Below are 15,992 nucleotides of genomic sequence, written 5' to 3'. Positions count from 1 at the left end.
GTGGTTAACCTGGTCTTCATCTCCTATCAGAAATCCCTTGTTGTTTCCTTAAGTGATGGTGTTTGTCTTCATTATCAGGTGTTCTGATTATTATGTGTAGATGGAGAATAATCGAGGGGGAGTGAGTACTTTAATGCTGTGGACAGTGTGCTCTTTCCTTTCTGTGGTTGCTCTTCTGGGAGGAAATATAGGGAACTACTTTTTCTTTTTGCCTCCTGCAGTCTCCAGCAAGGGATGAATCCAGATTACTGCCACATGTTCCCTCTGATTCCCTGTTAGATTTCTGTCACTTCTGAAGGGATGCAGAACCAGGACCGGGTAACTTCTGTTGGGCAGGTTGGCAGCCCATGGTCTGTGGGTCAGAGATGACATGTGAGCTGATTTTGTTGGCAGCAGCTGCTCATCTTTTTGCCACTTTGGAGATCTGGAAGCTACTGAAGAATGTGCACAACACCCGCATAGAGAGACAGGAGTCCTAATGTGGTTAGCAGCCACCCCATACCATTCCAGAATGTTACTGGTTTCATAAAATTCTCTTGGGCGGGGGATGCACTAAGGCAGTTGGTCTTTTTCTTCTCCAGGGCCTCTTGATTCCTTAGAAGACTTTAGGAAATATAAAAAGCTTTTTCAGTTTTCATGAAGATTTGATCACTCTTTGAATTCTAGGACATTCTTGAGGGGTGACTGCATCTGTTTTTGGGTGTGGTATGTTTAAACCATCTTTTCCCCTTTAAAATTGGAGTTTTTTTTGACAACATTGAATTTTTATAAGAGTAACATAAGCTAACCAAATTGCAGTAAAAATATTTATTGTGGCATTTCTGATCAAGAGGTTCTTTGATTTAAAGTACTTCTCAAAAAAAAAAAAAATAAAGTACTTCTCATAGTGTCTAAATGGACCACCATCATCAGGTGCACAAGCTTACAGACTGCTGTATAAAAGCTTCTTGCTCACATTCCTTTGTGTTACAATTAAAATAATCAGTGATAGCACATAGAGCTGTGCTTGCCAAGGCCTCACTGCCCCCAGCCTTTCTCTCCCCCTTAGACTATAGGTTCTGTGGCTCTTGCTTGAGAATAGGTTATTTTCCTGCTCCTAGAGGCTGGAGTAATTTGTTTTTGTTTTTTCTAGAAATGAAATTTTAAAAGTTTGAGTAAAGTTACATAAATATTAGGTCCTCTCTAGAACTATAAGACACTGAGAGGGTAGCTTTTTAATAACACCTGTCAATGCTTAGAGGGTTACAGTCCTGCTGGGGAAGCTGATCCAGATCACTAGCAAACTTTGAAAGGCTGGTGCAAGAGGTAGTTGAGTTTAGCCTGTGCAAATATTTGCCATGTGTTGCCAGCACAGAGTTGGAGAACTGTGTTAGATTAGTTTTCCTTGTTCAGTAAATGTTTGTGTGCTTTTCTCACCCTCAAACATTGTGCTAACCCAGGAGTGGGTTTCACTTGTTGCACCAACTGTTACTCACTTGTTGTGCTACCCCTTTCTGGAACTTTGGGTTGAGAGGCAATTGGAACATTTTCTGGCTCATTGAGTAAATTTGGAGAATAGTGAGGTGATAGATTAGTGGGCCCAGGGCATCAGGTGGGTATGCCATGTATTTTTTTTTAACAGTTTACTTTGAAATAATTATAGATTAAAGCAGTTGCAAAAATAGTGCAGAAGGGGCTGCCCAGGTGGCTCAGCAGTTAGCGCCACCTTCGGTCCAGGGCGTGATCCTGGAGACCTGGGATCGAGTCCCACGTCAGGCTCCCTGCATGGAGCCTGCTTCTCCCTCTGCCTGTGTCTCTGCCCCTCCCTCTCTGTGTCTCTCATGAATAAATAAATAAAATCTTTAATAAAATAAAAAGTAGAGGATCCCTGGGTGGCTCAGCGGTTGGTGCCTGCCTTTGGCCCAGGGCATGATCCTGGAGTCCCGAGAATGAGTCCCGCGTTGGGCTCCCGGCGTGGAGCCTGCGTCTCCCTCTGCCTGTGTCTCTGCCTCTCTCTCTGTCTCTGTGTCTATCATGAATAAATAAGTAAAATCTTAAAAAAAAAATAGTGTAGAGGGCCTTTGTTCCCATAACCTGGCTTACCCTAATGGCAACATCTTGATTGTACCATGTATTTTTGACATGCTTGCAAAGTCCTAGAGATTTATTTATTTATTCATGAGACACACACACACACACACACACACAGAGAGAGAGAGGGAGGCGGAGACACAGGCAGAGGGAGAAGCAGGCTCCATGCAGGGAGCCTGATGGGGACTAAGCCTGGGTCTCCAGAATACGCCCAGGGGTGAAGGTGGTGCTAAACCACTGGGCCACACCAGCCCTAGAGATTTAAAGTAGCATTTCCTCCATACGCGTTTTTGAAAGTTGTTTGCTTCTCTGCTAAGACAGCATAGATTAGAAGACAACAAATTTAGAGAAGACTTGGTATTCTTTTTTTTTTTTAAGAATTTATTTATTCATGAGAGACAGGGAGAGAAATAGACACAGGCAGAGGGAGAAGCAGGCACCCTGTGGGGAGCCCAATGCGGGACTCAATTCCAGCACTCCAGGATCACGCCCTGAGCCAAAGGCAGATGCTCAACCACTGAGCCACCCAGGCGTCCCAAGGCTTGGTATTCTTAGACAAGTTTGAATTGATGAGATAGATTCTAGATAGTGATTAAGTTTTTAGTCAGTAGGTCTTTGACACGATGGTGAGTGGAATATAAATTGGAGGAAGCCAGTGGTCAGGGATTTTTTTTTTTTTTTTTAATCTGACACTAATTGGTGATGTGACCATGAATCAGTGATACAACTGTTATTTGAAAGTGACTGAATTGGGCCAGATCATGTAGATTTTCTCTGCTCCATTTCTGTGCTCTTAGGTTTGTGCTAGGGAAAAGAATTTTTGTACTGTAGAATGATTCAGAGGGAGAAGAAACTGTGGCTATGGTTGTCTATGATTTCTTTCACTCAGATTTCATTGATGAATGGAAAATGAACAGAGAAAGTGGGAAAATAAATTTTTCCTCTTCTACTCAATTCAATAACTATTTTTCCAACAAAATTATATACAGTGGGATACAAAGATGATGGCCTCTGCTCTCATGGGGCATTTATTTTATAGGAGAGGCAAACATGTAATAGAGAATTAAATGCTACTAGATAGTATAAATGACAGGGAAGACTGACCTGATGATTAAACCTGCTGCTTACGATGGGCTTTGAAGACAGGGTTGCAAGGTGTGGAGACTGGTTCATCCTCTTACTTCTGTTCTCATAAGCCTAATTAATGCATTTTCTTTTAGTGGCATGGAAGGTACTGTCAGCCATCAGGGGTTCGCCAGGGGGTGATATTGATAATCAGAGTTTTAATAGTAGCCCAGAACTCTTGTGCTGTGTGAGAGCAGTTTACATATGGATAGTGATTGTGTATGTGTGTGTGTGTGTGTGTGTGTGTGTGTGTGTGTGTGAAGTTTTGTTCCTATGCTTTTTGTTTGCAAAAGCTACTATCTAGGGATAGGACAAGAAAATAGAACTCAGTGGGGTGTGAAAGCAGGTTGCTTTGTCCTAATGTGTTGACTGACTTATTGTGGGAGTTGGCAAGGAGGAGAGAGGGTTTATTTGAAGAGCTCATTTGGAGAGTCTATGCTCCTTTTTGTTCATTCTTGTTGCACAGGCTGGGATTGACCCTATGACCACCTTGAATACCGAGAGGAGAGAGACTCTTAAATGTGAAGCTGTGTGTCCTCTGTTAAACAGCTTAACAATAACCCACAACCCTTGAACCAACTACTATGTGTCCTCTGATTCCTAGTTACTGTCTTCATTTAAAATACTTAACTTCAGGGGTGCCTGGGTGGCTCAGTTGGTTAAGCAACCTAAGTATCCGATTTGATTTCTGCTCAGGTCTTGATCTTAGGGTTGTGAGATCGAGCCCTGTTCTCCATCCAGCTCTGCACTGGATGTGGAGCCTGCTTGAGATTCTAGGCAGAGGGAGAAGCAGGCTACCCACAAGAAGCCTGATGCGGTCCTCGGTCTCAGATCCCCGGGTCATGCCCTGAGCCGAAGACACTCAACCGCTGAGCCACCCAGGCATCCCAGGATAGAACTCTTTTAATGGATATGGAATTTCATACCAGCTTTAACACCCCAAGGTGAGATGAAATAGCCAAAAATACATATGTTGGGGCACCTGGCTGGCTCAGTCTCTGGAACATCCAACTCTTTTCTTTTCTTTTCTTTTCTTTTCTTTTCTTTTCTTTTCTTTTCTTTCTTTTCCTTTTCTTTCCTTTTCTTTTCTTTTCTTTTCTTTTCTTTTCTTTTCTTTTTTCTTTCTTTTCTTTTCTTTTCTCTTTTCTTTTCTTTTCTTTTCGCTTTGCTTTGCTCTTTTTTTCTCTTTTCTTTTCTGAGCATCTAATGCTTGATCTTGGGTCATGAGTTTGAGCCCCCAGTTGAGCACAGAGATTACTTAAAAAAAACACATACCTGAATTCAGATGTATCTGCTTAGTCCTTTAAGTTTTTTTTTTTTAAAGACTTTATTTATTTATTCATAGAGACACAGAGAGAGAGAGAGAGACGGAGGCAGAGACACAGGCAGAGGGAGAAACAGGCACCATGCAAAGAGCCTGACGTGGGACTTGATCCAGGTTCTCCAGGATCACGCCCTGGGCTGCAGCCGGCACTAAACCGCTGCGCCACCGGGGCTGCCCAGTCTTTTAAGTTTTATACTGTTTTTTTATCTGTTTTCAGCTTTGTTTATGATACATTCAATATCAAGTATTAGAATTACAAAATTTGAGAGTGTTACTCTGTATCTGAAAGATTTTATGTACCATAGATGGGTCCTAATGAGAAGAGCTGTGAGAACTAAAAGGCCACTTGACTTGGTGTCAGGAGACTTGGTCCTTTTGCCAACTAGTTGTGTAGTCTTGGGCAAGTTATATCCCTGCAGTGTGCCTTAGTTTACTCATTTGTAAGATGGGGGGGATGTGTTTGATGTCTGAAAGTTCATTTCAGCTTTGAATCTGTGTGACTGTAGGGTTCTATGTACTGTTTTATGAGTGATAGTTGATGTATGGTTCTCAGCTTTGCCACTTTAGGATTTAGTTTTTATTTCCTGCCTTAGACCTGCTCTTCTGCCTTTTTGTACTCTTTCTAATAGGTAGGTAAAAGCAGTGGACAGTCTTTTTTTTTTTTTTTTTTTAAGATTTTATTTATTTATTCACGAGAGACACAGAAAGAGAGAGGTAGAGACATAGCAGAGGGAGAAGCAGGCTCCATGCAGAGAGCCCAACGTGGGACTCAATCCCTGGACTCCACGATCATGCCCTGAGCCAGAGCTGCTTAACCTCGGAGCCACCCAGGTGTCCCAGCAGTGGACATTCTTATTCTTACCACCTTGTGTTAACTGGAGGGGAGCTCTTAAAAACCATCCTAACTCTTATGTAATTTTTAAAGATATTTTAAACTACAAGAGCTGATGTATTTAGCTTGACATGAATGAATTTAGTGCAGTTATATTCTTTTAATTATACTTTCCATATAAACTTAATGGGAAAGTTTCCATGTGGCAACAGCTTATTTGAAATAAGGTATGATAAAGCAAAAGCACATTGACAGTGTAACACCTCCTGGGGCTGGAGGATTTGTTCCCCTTTGATTTCCTGTGAGTTGAGACGGTTGTTCTTTTCGGAAGGCTATTTAGTAGGTGTCAGTGCTGTCAGGTGCTCATCAGGAATTTGTTCAATTTTGCAGGATACTTATTATCATTCTGTATATTAGGCTGTAATAGTTGATGTTAGCTTTTAACTTCTGTAACCTGCAAGTCTCCTCCACATTGACTGCTTAGTCATTTTTGAGATGTTCAAAGTTTTATACCAAGGGAGATTTTTAGGATTTTCATATTTTACAGCTGAGGAAATTGAGGGCCCAAGTGATTAGTTTTAAGTGACAAAGGCTAGACTCTGCACTAACACAGCTTCATTTCTTTTTCTTTTTGGAACGGGAAGTTACTTGTTTTTCTGATACACATTTATTACTATATATAAATGCAATTAAATATTGATATATACGTACTTTTGTGTATACACATGCCATTAAAACAGCAAATTTGGGGGGGGGGTGGCTTCTGCTACATGCCTGTTCTAGTCTCAGGTGTACGGTGGTGGAGTTTAGTCGTTGGGCCATTATGGGGCAGTGTGATGAGCACAGTGAGAGAAGTTTGGGATTCTTTATCAGAGGCACACAGCCTGGTCCTGTGAAGAAGGAAAGCTTTCTTTCTTTTTTCCTTTCATTTTCCTTTTCCTTTTCGTTTTCCTTTTCCTTTTTGTTTTCCTTTTCATTTTCCTTTTTCCTTTTCTTCTCTCCTTCGGCAGAGACACAGGCAGAGGGGGAAGCAGGCTCCCCCTGGAGAGCCCGATGTGGGACGTGATCCCAGGACCATGACTTAACCACTGAGCCACCCAGGTGCCCTTCCACCTTTTTAAAAGTTTTTATTTATTTATTCATGAGAGACACAGGGAGAGAGGCAGAGACACAGGCAGAGGAAGAAGCAGAAAAGCTATCGAGAAGAACTGTCAAAAGGAGGATAAGGATTCTGAATAGGTGATAGGCTGAGAGGCTGATGCCAAAGCTGTGGGGCAGGGCAGGGTAAGACGCAAGGCATTGAGGACTGGAAGAGCTTTGTAGGCAGAAGGAACTGCATGTATGAAGGCTCTCAGGTGAGAGAGGGCAGTACATTTAAGGAACTAGAAAAGCCCAGAATGCTTATAGCAATTAGTACATAAGATTTCAAATAGTTGAATAATTCTAGTAGAAAGGGATACAGTGTTAACTGTCTTAAAAAATGAGCTTGGTATTATCATGAAAAATAAATTTGATGTGCTAGGTTATATATTACCTGTAACTGATTAATTTAGTGGGTTAACTTAGCAACTGAACTGGTGTGGGAAAGGGTGTGAATTCCATACTAGTTTAGGACAGTTGGCTTGATTTCATGGCTACAAATAGCATCCTGCACCTCTGTCCCGCCTAGCTGTTGGAATTAGCTATTGTTAATGAAGATGAACCAGCTTGGATGGATGGTTCAGTTCAAATGCTTCATTGCTGTTGGGAAAACATTGCAAATTCTACAGAGGGGCTAGTAATATCACTGAGATGAATAATAATACATTTTTCTAAGAGAGAAAATAGTCTGTGATCTTAACCATGTTAAGGACAAAAGTTTCATAAGAGGTGCTTAAAGAAAATGACAGTGCACTTGTCTCTGGGTTATGGGTGATTGCTTTTGATGTCTCATTGTGTTTTAGTGTTTTATATGCTTCTATATGAGTATATGTGTTTTTTTTTAAAGGTTTTATTTATTCACGAGAAACACAGAGAAGGGCAGAGACACAGGCAGAGGGAGAAGCAGGCTCCCTGCAGGGAGCCCAATGCGGGGACCCAATCCCATCACTCCCTGAGCCAACCGCTGAGCCACCCAGGCGTACTGAGTATGTGTTTTAAGTAATAGAAACAATAAATCCCTAACAAAGTGTTTTAGTTTAGTGAGCTATTCACCTAAAACAAGAACATGGAAAGCATTGAATAAAGAACATTTATTTAATTTCATTAACAATTTTTTTTCTCAAGAAACCTCTTACACAAAACAGAATTTCTTTTGTAAAATTAATTGAGGGGTGATTCTATAAATAAATTATGATTAAAAATTATTTTGAGCTTTGATGTTGAACAAAGTCCTAAATTAGAATTAGGCATTTGGGCATAATTTTTTATTTGAGCTTACGGAAATTTGTTCACAGCCTGCCCCCAAAGGAATGATGTGTAATGTAAGCTTGTTGGATTTTGGACAAGAGTTTGTTTCCATTTTACATCCATAGTTCACTCAGAGGAAGACATCTTGTAAAAAACCTAGTGGCAAAATGTAAGCACTTTTCCTAGTAAACTGACAGAATTTTCATCATAACTTAAATATAAATGAACGCTCTGAGAAAGCATTTTAAAAAATGCAACCTAAAGTTTGTTTGATTGATTCACTGTTAGCGAATATTTATTGAAGGCTTGTTTTGGGTCAAACTCTTGGGCCATAACAGTGAACAAAGGAGACAAAAATTCCTGCCCTTGTGGAGCTTACATTGTAGTGACATGCTTTTTGTGTATTAATAATTATGAAACATTTTTAAATATGAGGTGTTTAGAGGTGTCTGGGTGGCTCAGTTGGTTGAGTGTCTGCTCCGTGTCCAGTTCCCTGGTCAGCAAGAAGTCTCCCTCTACCTCTCCTTGCTCTTGTGGTGGCACAAGCACTGTCTCTCTCTTCCTTTCTCCCTTTCCCTCCCTCACACCCTCAGATAAATAAATAACATCTTTTAAAAAAAACGTGAAGTGTATGATTTCTATGTTACATCTATTTGAAATGTATTCTTATTAAGAATTGTAATCAGTTAGAAATGATGGGAAAGCCCCCTGGATTAACTGTTCTTTGTAATATCCCTAAGTGGTTTTTAAAATATTTTCATTGCTATGCAGGGCCATTCTTTAAGCTTACTCTTCCTTCAGTTTGAGCCTGTGAGTGCCATATGGGAATGCTGAAAGATGGCCTCTCTGAAGACAGGCTTTATTGTGTGTGGGCTTTGCATTCCTAGTACCTGAGGTATAGTACTTAGTACATATTTTCATTAAATTAATTTGAACTTCAAAATATAAAATACTTTAATAAAAATTGATTCTTACAACTGCATTTTGATCTTTAGAATAAGGAATTAATTAAGTATATGGATATTTTTTGCATGTATTATTCCAATAATATTGAAAGATACCACAGTATAACTTCTCTGCCCTCTTGCATATTTCATGTAGGAGGCCTTCCTTAAATGGTGATCCTTGACTCTGTGTGTGTGTGTGTGTGTGTGCGTGCGCGTGCTCGTGTATGTGTGTGTGTGTGTATTTTTGGTTAGGTTGATTCCCATCCCCCCTCCAACATTCTGTTACAAACGTTTTCAGATATGCAGAGAAATTGAAAGAATGAACAATGAATTACTTGGTTATACATCTTCTAGATTCAGTAATTGTTATCATTTTGCCAAACTGGGGAAGTGTGTGTGTGTGTGTGTAAAAACTTTGAACTATTTAGAAGTTGCAGTCCTCATGATTTTTTTTTTTTTAAAGATTTTATTTATTTATTCATGATAGACATAGAGAGAGAGGCAGAGACACAGGGAGAGAGAGAAGCAGGCTCCATGCAGGGAGCCTGACGTGGGACTTGATCCTGGGTCTCGAGGATCCCACTCTGTGCCAAAGGCAGGTGCCAAACTGCTGTGCCACCCAGGGATCCCCTGCTTTTTCTTTTTAATGCATGTACTTGCATCTCCTAAAAATCTGGACTTTGTCCTGTACAACTACCATACCATTATCATACCTTAGAAAATGAACAGGAATTGCCTAATACATCCAGTAGCTTGTGCATATTCAGTTTTCCCCCTCTTGTCTTCAAAATATCTATATATAATAGTTGGGTCTTTCAAATCAGAATTCAGTCAAGGTTCACACATTGCATTTGGCTTCATTTGAATTTTGTCATGGAGTCATTTTTTTACAGAAATATTTGCAATTTTTATAAGGATCACACTTAATGATTGAAATGTAGAAATCCTGTTTGAAGGTGCAATTGTCATTGTTTTTAATTTCATGAACTTTTAATTAGTCTGTGTATACAATTTTCATTTGTCAGTGGTGTATTTTGATGAGTTTTCTAGTATTGAGTTTCCTAGACCTCATGAATCCTGCATCTTTTGCAAGATTTGCCATTTCACTTTGTACATACTTTGCTTTGGATTACATTGTATTGTCAGATAACATCCTGTGATCAGCTTCAGCTTGACTCCAAAAGATGTGGAAACGATAGGCCAGGTTGTGCAGGGATGTTTGAGATCATCTTAATAAGAGATAAGTGATCGGTGAGGATTTTGGCTTTGTCAGTTGTTGTTTCCTTATTCAGTCTCCTGACTGCCGGGATGAAGAAATGAGAACAGTCTATGAGTATCTATTTCCTGGTACGATTGATGGGAGAGCTGGCCTGTCAGTATTCTCTAGTTACTAGGGACTGTAAAAGTGAGGGGCTTCTCTCTGGGTCTCTCATGAGTAAATAAATAAAATTTTTTTTTTTTTTTTTTTTTTTAAGCGAGGGGCTTTGTTGATGTTACATAAAGATTGGTTTTTATTTTGAGTAAGGATTTATTATTCAGATAAATATGTGGTTAAATAGATTTGTTAAGTAAGCTGCTGGAAATGTTTAAGGGAGTTCATGGGTGTAGATGATAACAAAATTTTGCTTTTAAACTTAGCATAGTTGAAGGAAACTGGTAAGAAAGATATCAAAGATGAAGCATAAATGAAGCTTTATTCATATACTGGTGGAATTAGTACCAGAGAAAATGGCGAGGTTTTCTTTGATCATCATTCTGGTTTTTTATTGCTGTGTAATAAACCACTCCACATTTACTGGTGTAAAGCAACAATCATTTATTATTATTATTTCTGAAGATTGACAGTACTTGGATGGATGGTTCTTACTCTATGTTTCTTATGCAGTTGCCATCAGATGGTAGCTGGGAAGACTCAAAACAGCTGGGACCTGGAACAGGGGCAGTTCCTTAGGCGGCTCCACCTTGGGTGGTCTCTCTGTGTGGTCTCTGCAGCACGGAGGCTTTGAGGTTGCTGGACTTCTTAGGTGACAGCTCAGAGTTTCAAAAGGATGTGTCCCTGTCCCGAGAGAGAGAGTGTGTCAGGCTGGACTGCCTTTTTATGCTATGGCTTTAGAAGTCCTGCCTTATGCCCTTTTCCCCTTTTCAAGAAGCAGGTTATAAGGCCTGTATTAAAGGGGAGGGTAATTAGAGTCCACCTCTTGGTGGGAGGAGTGTCAAAGAATTTATAGACTTTTTTTTTTTTTTTTTAACCACCTTGACCATTAAAAAAAGCATCTGGGTGGCTCAGTTGGTTAAGCATCTGCCTTCAGCTTAGTTTGTGATTTTGGGGCCTGGATGGAGCCTGGCTTCTGGCTCCCTGCTCAGCATGGAGTCTTTGCTTCTCCCGCTCCCTCTGTACCTCCCCGCCTGCTCCTGTACATGCTTTCTGGATCTCTCTCAGATAAATGAAATCTTAAAAAAAATGATAAACTCCAACTATTTAAATTTACAGAAGGAGATATTGGATGCCATGCAAGTTTAGAAAAGATTGATACTATGTATTTGAAAACAGAAACAATGCAGACTTAAAATCTATGGGGCCTGACATAATGCATTTTGTGGTAGTACTAAGTATTAATGAACATCGTATTTCCAGACAGAAGTACTGAACTTGACTGTTCAACAGTTTAACATCACTGAGCATCCTCCCACCCCCACCCCAAAGCATCCAGGTCTGAATCACAAGAAAGTGAGTATAATGTGCTCTTCTGACATCTCTGATGTGCTTACATAGTCACGTGGTTGATTGGGTGCATTACTCAGGAAGTAATGAAACATTAGGTATGTTCTGAGGCTTAAAAGATTGCCTCTTGGGGGAAAAAAAAAGATTGCCTCTTGGGCTAGTGGTTAGCTCTTTACTATAACTGTGTTCAGGTGAAGGATGAATTTCCTATGAACCAGAATTTTCTTTGGACAAGAGCTTCTTGGCCTAATCATCTATTTGATTAGTCAGCGTTAGGACTGAATGTTTCCTATTTGCAGAGACCCATCTGCCCTGAAATGATTAGATTTTGATGCTGATCATTTGCATGCCTATTAAGTACCAGGCATTGTGCTAATAACTATGGCTACACAGCGGCATTCAAAAGAAACCTTATAATAGCCAGTTCTAGGAGAGTTGCTGGGCAGGGTCATTATGATTGAAATAAAGGCGTTGCTTAACTGTATGATTAATGGGAAGATGACTTATATTCACACGTATAAAGTTTGTTAGAAGTAGGCCTTCATGTTATTTCATAGCTTTCCCTGAGGTGGTATTTTGGTATTATTTGTGGTTAGTTTTATTTTTTTTATTTTTTTTTAATTTTTATTTATTTATAATAGTCCAAGAGAGAGAGAGGCAGAGACACAGGCAGAGGGAGAAGCAGGCTCCATGCACCGGGAGCCTAATGTGGGACTCTATCCCGGGTCTCCGGGATCGCGCCCTGGGCCAAAGGCAGGCGCCAAACCGCTGCGCCACCCAGGGATCCCTGTGGTTAGTTTTAAAAGAATGGTATTCACTTGTCTTTTTTCTTGGTGTTTTTGCAGTTTTTGTTAAATAGAGTATGTGATGAAATCGCAGCATCTTTTGTGTTAGTGTGAAAAAGACAGACTGTATATACAGTACATTCAGTACCTGCTGTCATTTTGTCTTTTTTTTTTTTTTTTAAGATTTTATTTATTTATTTGAGAGAGAGAAGAGAAAGAGCATAAGCAGGGGTAGGGGCAGAGGGAGAAGTGGGCTCCCCAATGAGCAGGGAACCTAATGCAGGATGTGATGTGGGATGCAGGGTTCAATCCCTGGACCCTGGGATCATGACCTGAGCTGAAGGCAGACGCTTAACCTACTCAACCACTCAGGCACCCCCATTTTGTCTGTTTCTAATCAAAAGAGGCCTTATTGTTACCATTAGAAAATGAGAGTGCGGGACCAGGGAGTTACTAAGGGCTTTCCCAGGTCTAACAAAGCTGGCAAAGAGAATGGGTAGAAGTTCTGGTTGGAAAAAATGGTAGGAGGTGTCAGCAAAGTGTCAGTTTAAGTTGATTCATATTTTAGACTTTCTAGAAGCAGAGATAAAAAAGTAATGGCTGAGAAATAATATTGCCTACTATGTTATATAAGAGTGAAACTTTTTCTTAATTTTACTCTGAGGTAAATTCCTATTGAATCTTACATTTAGAGATATTAAAATCCCAGTGGATAGTGAGTTTTAGAAGTTGACACACAAGTTTTCTTTACGTGATTGTATTAAACACTGGTAAAAACTGAAGTTATAACAAGTCCTTGTTTTGTTGAGGCCCCTCTTTAGGGGTTGAAGAGTGTAATTTTCTGGGTTAGAATTCAGATGTTCAGAGGCTGATCCAGTATGTATGAGGTTTGCTCATTTTTAAACCTTATTTTTAGCTTTGTTATTTCTTACTATGTACAGAGTACTATGGTTTCCAAACATCTCATTTAGCACTCTGGCAGCACTGTGAAGAAAGTTGAGTTGCAGAAGGTTAAGCGTCTTCCCAAGCTAAACGGCAGGGGGAGTGTTAGGTGGGTCTCCAAGCCCAGGCCCTTTGTTGTTAAGTTGCATCAACGGGCTCTGTGGCTGAGGCTAATGGGTAGTTTTATGTGAACTGAAGTTTTAAACATTGGTGGATAAAAATAAAATGTCATGGTAAAGACCTGTGTTGTGGCCTTTAAAAGCAGCACATAAGCAGTTATCTTGTGCCTATAGGAATACTCTTTTTTATTGCTTTAAAATTTTGATCTCTTTGCAGAGGACAGGGTTATCACTGTGTGTCTTTTCTTCCCTCTTGCCTGGGGTTTGTTGGAGGAGAGGGGACTGCTATCTGAAGTGAGGCATAGTGTCCCTATTCAGTTGAGTGTTGAAACTAGCACCATGTTTCATTCTGAAGCCAGTATGCCAGTACCTATTCGTTAAGCTCTTGCTGCATTCTTTCCCCACATGCTAGTGTGTGAGATCGTGGGCTGGGGGGCACATTAGAGTCATTGACATAGTGACATGAATTGTTTCTATCCTTTATGTGATGGTTGAGTGAGAGAGGTGGTCAACAGTTGGTCTTTAGTTTTGTATAATTTTTTATCTATGCAGTACACTAAATACACAGATGTGCAAAAAGTTAAGTCCTAGGTCTTACCCTTTAAGGAGTTTACCTGCATAGTTGGGAAAATAAAATAGAATGTAAAAAGTAGAATAGCAATATCAGTACAGTTCAAAGCAGTAAATGATTAATTGCAAAAATGAATAGAATTGGTGAGAAGTTGTGGAGGAGGTCAGAAGAAGAAGTGCTTACTGGACCATAGTATCTTAATTATACTATTTATGGATATTTGGTGTGTAATTTGGGTCGGATAGTAGTAATTCCACATGTAATTTGGAGAAGTTAGATAACCTGGATTTTAATAGATGTCATTGCGCATTGCATTATTTGTACACTACATGTGAACTAAGAAGTAGTTTTATCCATGAGCTTCAGTTATGTCTAGTTGATTCTGTTATGTGTCGAGATGTATTTTGGATGTCTCTCAGTGCCTTGTTTTTTAAAAAGGATATGATGGTAGATATTTGGAGTTGCTCTTTGCTGTCTTCATTCAAAGTGGTACTGCCCATCAGTAATAGAGTTCTGGTCCCCACATTTCTTTTTTTAAAAATTAGTTACCATTTAGCAGGGTTTTTCTTTCTTTCTTTTATTCGGTCAGAAGTGGTAATGATTGTAATAGGAGCAGCTAACATTTCGTACCCGACTCTGTACGAAGCATATTATGTGCTAGTATAAGTAAAAGTTGGGAGTAAATTTATGGTCTAAATTATTTCTTGGATGTGTTGAGGAACTCAGAAACCCTTTGGGGATATTTCAGATCAAAATGCTTGATTAAGTTTAAAGGTCAGGCTTTTGAGTCCTGATTGTTGTGGTTAGAATTTTTCTGGCTTGTCTGCTTTATAGACCCTGGTCAAGCCAATAACTCACTAATAAGAGAGTTTAAAAATAAAGAAGTAGGGGTCAAGGTGCTCTAGATTTGGTAATTTCAGAGAATGTTTGCAAGGAACTCCTCTAGTTTTTTAAAGAGACTTTTGTCCCTGGGATTTGTTTTGTTAGGTTCAGTTCTTTGCACTTTTCCCTTACCCCAGGCTCTTGGCTTTGCTGATAGTCAGTCATCTTGAGAGTATTTAAGGCTGTTGAAAGTTGCACATACACATTTAAGCACAAATAGTACTTTTACTTTTCTATCACTTTTGTTGATGGAACTGCAGTTACTGCTGTGAGGTTGGTTGGACAAGTGAATCTATAATTTCTGTGTCCAAAAGCGGAGGGAGGATGGAAGGGTTTTTTTGTTTCTAGCTTAGCTAACTGTTTAAGTGACATTTTAAAGAATTTTGGATCCAATTTTGATAGTTTACTTATTTTTAAAGATTTTATTTATTCATGAGAGACACAGAGAGTGGGAGAAGCAGGCTACCTGCAGGGAATGTGATGCGGAACTCCATCCTAGGACCCCGAAAGGCAGATGCTCAGTCACTGAGCCACCCAGGTGTCCCTGATAGTTTGTTTTAAAGAGTTTTTTTTTGTTTGTTTTTAAAGCTCATACCTATTGTCAATGGCCATTTTGTTACTTTATTTAGATGAAAACAAATTTAATTTTTGTCTGTACACTGTTATTTGCTAAGCACATAATTTCTGGTTAGGAATAGTTTTTCTTCAAAAATTTGAAGGCATTCCATCATTGTCACATAGGTTACAGTATATATTTTGAGGAGTTCAGTGCCATTTTGACTCTTGATCCTTTCTACTTGACCTACATCCCCAAAGCTTTTAGGGTCTTCCTTGATCTCTGTTGCTGAGAAGTTTCTTGCTGATGTGCCTTGATGTAGGTCTTTTTCCCATTCACTGTATTTTGAACCCCCAAAACTTGGTAGGTCTCTATTCTAGAAGCTCATATCTGAGCATCAAGGTCCTGGAAATTTTGTTACATTATTTCCTTAATACTTTTTTCTCCCATCCATTTTCTCATTTTCCTTTCCTTCTCTCTCTCATTCTCTCTTTTTCTTTGTTTCTTTCTCTCTTTGTTTCTCTTTCTTTCTCTCTGTCTCTCTCTTCCTTTCTTTGGGAGAACTCCTAGTATTTGGATATTCGACACTTTCATTGCTACTCTGATTTACTTTTCTCCCCTACTTTCCATTGCTTTGGTTTTTTGCTTTACATTATTTCGAAATTTTCTTCTTCTGTTGGGCCAGTTTACCCATAGAGGAATCCTGGAAGGTGAGAATGTGGCTGTAAG

At 39.6% G+C, this 15,992-nt stretch overlaps 1 protein-coding gene and 1 long non-coding RNA gene across 19 annotated transcripts in view; one reads left to right on the top strand and one right to left on the bottom strand.

Moving 5' to 3' along the window:
* LOC144283123 (uncharacterized) overlaps positions 1-15,992 on the bottom strand; it is a 179,093-nt gene that overhangs the window by 3,024 nt on the left and 160,077 nt on the right. For 3 of the 13 annotated variants that reach the window (XR_013351469.1, XR_013351467.1, XR_013351472.1), the window contains one exon: positions 10,493-10,742. The exons of 1 other annotated variant lie outside the window; for it this stretch is intronic. This is a non-coding gene — a long non-coding RNA (uncharacterized LOC144283123). Of the gene's footprint in view, positions 1-10,491; positions 10,743-15,992 lie in introns of those variants that run through there. 9 more of the 13 variants (XR_013351461.1, XR_013351457.1, XR_013351463.1 and 6 more) reach the window with 5 other exon arrangements.
* Positions 1-15,992, top strand: part of UBR5 (ubiquitin protein ligase E3 component n-recognin 5) — a 135,297-nt gene that overhangs the window by 8,835 nt on the left and 110,470 nt on the right. The window lies entirely within an intron of this gene.

Source organism: Canis aureus, chromosome 14, assembly GCF_053574225.1.
Source record: "Canis aureus isolate CA01 chromosome 14, VMU_Caureus_v.1.0, whole genome shotgun sequence".
NCBI lineage: Eukaryota > Metazoa > Chordata > Mammalia > Carnivora > Canidae > Canis > Canis aureus.
Note: the sequence above shows the minus strand (reverse complement) of the source record. Positions and strands in the feature narration are given on the sequence as shown.